At 35.5% G+C, this 5534-nt stretch overlaps 1 long non-coding RNA gene across 2 annotated transcripts in view; it reads right to left on the minus strand.

The window, feature by feature from the left end:
• Window positions 1-1302: 1302 nt before the first annotated feature.
• Window positions 1303-5534, minus strand: part of LOC144961601 (uncharacterized) — a 4961-nt gene continuing 729 nt past the window's right edge. Inside the window, exons 1-3 of one of the 2 annotated variants that reach the window (XR_013643221.1) lie at window positions 4338-4764; window positions 2264-2375; window positions 1303-1734 (exon numbers count right to left, since the gene is read on the minus strand). This is a non-coding gene — a long non-coding RNA (uncharacterized LOC144961601). Of the gene's footprint in view, window positions 1735-2263; window positions 2376-4337; window positions 4765-5534 lie in introns of those variants that run through there. The other variant, XR_013643222.1, reaches the window with a different exon arrangement.

Genomic DNA, 5534 nt, shown 5'->3' on the forward strand with positions numbered 1-5534 from the left:
TAGGGATGGTGGTGGTGGTAGGGATGATGATGGGGTTGGTTGTAGTATTAATGGTGATAGGTAGGAATGATGATGTGGTAGTAGTTGTAGTAGTGATGGTGGTGGTGATAGAGATGATGATGTGGTGGTGGTTGTAGTAGTAATGGTGATAGGGATGTTGATGTAGTGGTTGTGGTGAGTCTTTTTAAAAGGCGGAATTGTGATGGTGATGGGCGGAGATAAAACACCGTTTAGGCGGAAAATCCGCCTTTAGGCGGAAGATTCTCAGCCCTGATAGCCTTCACTGTCTCATTCACGAGGGGCAGGCGATTCTCCGGATAAAGTGAGGATGGATAAATGTAAAAAGAAAAAAGATTAAAAGTACAAAATTGTATGCAATAGCATTCAATTCAGACCTGCCAGCTAACAAAAAAAAAGCATTTTATTTTTTAATGACAATTTAAAGACAAAAATCTGCATATAAACCCATAATGCACGAGTTGTGTTTGTCACTCTAAAATACTTGAATGAACTAAAATGCAACAGGCGCTCATCAAATTCAAGGGTTTAATGAATGACTGCAGAATTCCAAAAAAACGTCGCTTCATTGTCTTTGTAACATTTTCATGGCATACAAAACGCAATAGAGTGGTCACCATTTATAATTAGTCCTCAGAAATCAAGCACTTATAACTGCATCGTACTCATAGTCAAATTCAAATTATATTTTGAAAAGTCTATGGACAACCATCAAATCTTAAAATTCCTTATCTGGAACAAAAAAAAACAAAGGCAAAAAAAAAAAAGACTCAAAAAAATACCCCCACCTAGATCTGCTTATATTGTCTTACAGGACTTAATAGCGCTTGCAACACTATAAAAAGGATGATGATATGGTGACTGATTCAATAAATAGGGAACAGTAGATTTCACGAGCACCTCAAAGATGTACCAATTTTGACATTACCTCAAAGTCTCACCGAGACACAAGCAAAGGATCCTGCTAAAACATTTACATAATGCAATAATATTCAAAACCTATAACTATAACAGTACATAACAGAGAGATGATTTACAGTATAAAAAATCATCGCAAGAAGAAAGGTACTGTATTTGACTGTCTGCCTCCCAACTAAAGACCCCGCAAGGATAAGGAAAAAAATGAGCAATCTTAATCCATAACAAAGACAGGGAGCAACATGGAAAGGGAAAACAAATATAAGGGATAGAAAAATGTGAATTCTCTGCCCAGAACCCTTCCAAGAAATTTTTTTTTTAATAAAAAAAATTACAAATTCTGGAACAGTCAATTTTGTGCACAAGCTGGTCATCATCTCTCCATCTCAGTGCGCCACCTTGAATGTATCGTAATAAAATATGAGTTGGAATGGCTGTTGTCCTTTAAACATTTGGTCCTGGTGTCAACAGTGCATTTACCTAACTAATCTATTACTATATATTACACTCAATAGATGGAGGGGGGAGGGACAATTAAGTACTGAAAATATAAAGTAACAAGAAAAGAAAAAATATTACATATTTATTTTAAAAAATTGAGTCTAATTGCGACTAAAATAGAATTTGCGATTAATTGCTGTCAAGTGTAAAATTTTCGGCAGCGAAAAACTGCAGGGACAAAATGTCGATGGAAAATAACTATAAAATGAATGAGTCTTACAAATTTATCACATGGGTGATTTTCATGGTGGTGATTAGCCCCTGTAACCCTCAGAAGCCAGTATTAATTTCAGAGTCCTGCATGGTAAGAAAAACTTTTTATTACAAAATAATAAAATTATCCACAACATAGTATGATAAAATATTAATAGCGTTGTCACTTGCATAACTCAATTGTGAAGGATTTCAACATGCAGATTATAGAGCAATTGAAAATAAATCTTAATAAGATATTCAATAATAATACTAATCCAGCGCAATCAGATACAATGAACTAAATCAAGTCTTTCACTTTTTAAAACTGTTCTGGTAATAGTTGAACTATTGTCTTGCTGCATTACATCGTGCAGCCCGCCCACTGAAGACTGTAAATGAGCTGCAGATAGGCACACATTGCCTCTTCCTCTGGATGTTTTAAAATTCAGAATTAGTTTGATTGCTTTATTAAAATTGTCTTGGCAATCAAGATAGAAAAGCTGATGGAGATAATTTACTTCCGAGTTATTCTGAAATATTATAACCTTGTGCATATAATATTTTCATTTTTTTTAAATATGTAAAAGTAAAAAAAAACACCTCCTGCCCCCGTCCAAAAACAACCTCCTACCTCTGGTTAGGGCGAACTCCTTTGCTTGAGGTCAATCGCTTTTTGCCTGCTTGCATTCATAGACACAAAAGTCATAAATTAGCCAACTTTCCTCAGGGTGATATGATGGAAGCTGAAAAACACGGAATAATATAAAAGATCATAACATAAACACCTAAATATTCAGTTAAAAATTGCAATATTTTCTCCAACTGAGACAAAGGTGTTACAGTTCAGTACGTTAGAAGAATAAGAAAGTAAGTCGAGAGTTTTCTCGAAGAACTTAAATTTGTGACGTGGTACTCAAATCAGGGACTAGGTCAAAAGCTGAATGGCACAAATGGAAAGCCAAAGGCATGTTGTTTTCAATATTTAAAGTCAATAAAAATTCAAATTCTGTGCATTCTAATATTAGGCAAACAACTACAGACCACACTAAATTGAATTGTATTAAGTAAAAGGATCTTGTCACATTCAATCAAGCTGTCATTTGAGAAAAATTACTACATTATAAATTGAAGTTCAGATCGCTTGTTTGAAGCCGTATTATGAAAATTCATGTATCTGTGTATAAGCCAAGTTTCACCAAAATCACAGTGGCAACGAGTGTCTAATATTTGCCACCAGATACACTCGTAAAATTTGAGTGTAGGCCTATTTAGCAAAATCATATATTAAGAATGGTTTATACTACATCATAAAGTAGCGCATGCCCGTCATCATCCTGCATCTTTTTTATATATATATAAATATTAAAAAAAGAATTGAGCTTTCATAAGCCGCAATATCCACCAAACATGCTCAAAGCACTTTACAAAGGATCCATGACTAGCAGCAACACGTAACAAGTAGAACGTTTCTTCTGACAGACAACGCTCTTAGCGGATAGGAAATCATACACATGAGTACAGTGAGAGAATGTGAGTCCTTGGCGAGGCTCGACCCAGGACCTTCCAATCCGGAAGTGAGTGCCACACAGCCGCATATATCTTGGCTGTTCTTGAGAATTTGCCAAACACCTACAAACTAATTAGTAAAAAGAGGGGAGATGGGCAGAAATAGACAGACAGATACACACTCAGAGAGAGAGAGAGAGAGAGAGAGAGAGAGAGAGAGAGAGAGAGGAGAGGAGAGAGAGAGAGAGAGAGAGAATAATATCAGTTGCCTGTGGTGTCAGTCCGTTTAGGAGCGAGGTGGCGGAAGAAGTAGTCTAGCACTAGTACTTGGGTAGTAGTAGTAAGTAGTAAATAGGGGAGGTCTTCTGCACGTTCCTTGAGCTAAGGAAAGTATTCCTTCAACTAACCTTAAAATAAAAAATAAAACATTGTACATTTCCAACACTTGGACCTGCACTATGACCTATAACTAAAACTAACAGACAAAAAAAACCCGCTAAGACTCCTCTCCAGTACCTTTCAATATTTCAAATTGAATTATAATGGCTGCAGAAAACTAAAACAATGGTCATATAAGGAAATTTACAAATCAATCAAGTTGTTCTACAGGTTTTAAAATGAAAATATGAAGTAACAAGATATCACTCTAACATAGTGACACCTAACTAACACTAAACATCACACCAGCAGCAATGCTGAACGGAGTAATTTTACTTTTTTCACTAGCAACCAAGTTGCCACATTGGATTTTCTTCCTTAACTTTTTTTTTTAGTGTTCTGCTAATGTGCAATCTACATATAAAATAAAAAGTGGCATCTTTCATTTCTTCTAATTCTAAACAGACACGATTATTAAAACATGTCCACTTCACATCTCAACAACAGGGACAATTTTTTTCACTTCTTGAGGCAGTCTTTTCTTACTTCTTTTAAATTTCATTTTTTTAAAGCTTCTTTATTGATTTGTTTATAAGTTCTATTGTTCTTCTTATTATAATTTCATTGTCAATATCATTTTCATCAGCATACTTTTACGGTACTTTTACCATGTTCTTATTCTTACGCTCTTACAGTTACAGTACAGCAGAGCGATACCTAACGCAGGCCTTTAAAGTGCTACTAAATTTGAAAAATTAAAATAAAACGTTTGACAAAAGATCCACAGTTCAAAAGCTAAAACAATTATAAAGTGAAACTACCTCGAGACTCGGGGAACATCGGGGGTAAAGTCTCCCGCCCATACTGGGCACTGTGGGACTGGAAGTCTAGAGAGCTGCGCCGGTGGAACCCGTAATTTAGCTTCTTAAACAGTTCCGATCATTCAGGAGAGGAGTAGTATCTAGTTGTAGTTATAAGTAGAAGAAGAAGAAGAGAAGGAGCATGTTCAGGTTCAAGTTCAACCCTCTTAGTAGGCACTTGCAAGAAGTAGCTCTCGCGAGTTGAAAACAGGTGAGGATTTCTGTTTCCGTTTTTGAGGGGAAAAAATTTAGGAGTGATTTTAAAATGTTCATTCTTCTTTCTCAGTTGAATGAAATGGCATGTGTTATATATCATTGGAAAGGGCATAAAATTCTACATACAATGATGCTAATATTATTATCTTCCTATAGGCTGCCTCTATTCTCATCCCCCCCCCCCGGCCGATTGGATTACGGAAAAAAACGTCGCCGGCTTTTTGCGATTTGGATTTGATTGATTTTTTTTACAAATTACTGCATTACAACCTTTGGATTAAACATACAACAATTGTGGACTACTATTATGAAGACTAGCATCCTAGTCCTAGACTAGGGGGGTGAGAATAGTCACTCCCCTTCCTATATCATGATTTTGAGAAATCTTTGCGTAAAGAGAGTAGGTAGCCTATATGTGTTTAAACGCTTATAAATTTTAAACCAGAGATGGTCCTTCTTAATAAAAAAAATTCCTTCTGAGATACATATTAAAGTAGTTTCTCTGAAAATTTCAGAGCAAAATATGTTTGCACTCAAAAGTTAGAGCTCCCCAAAAAACAAGTTATTGGCCTCGATTGTTTACAAAAGCTGCCATTTTCTTATACTGATTCACTTCCTGTCGTCTGCTGCGTTTGAGAGATAACTTCGTCAATCCACATCAAAACTTTACATCTTTATATCTTACAATATATTCCATTTATGGAAGTTATTTTTGTTTTAAATTATTCAATTAATTGGCGTTTTCATGTCCATGCATTCATTTTATAATTTACAATTCTCTTCCTTTTTTTCCGATTGATTTTTCACTGCTGATTTTGACGTTTTTCATCCTTTGACGGAGGTCTGTCCAATTTCGGGGAACGGGGGAGGGGAAGTTTTTAAAATCACCTATTTTCGATCATTTAAAACACTAATACACAACCTCAAACATTCATCAATCCA

Source organism: Berghia stephanieae, unplaced genomic scaffold (genome assembly GCF_034508935.2).
Source record: "Berghia stephanieae isolate SIO BIC M18660-M18661 unplaced genomic scaffold, UCSD_Bste_1.3 scaffold323, whole genome shotgun sequence".
NCBI classification, from domain to species: Eukaryota; Metazoa; Mollusca; class Gastropoda; order Nudibranchia; family Aeolidiidae; genus Berghia; species Berghia stephanieae.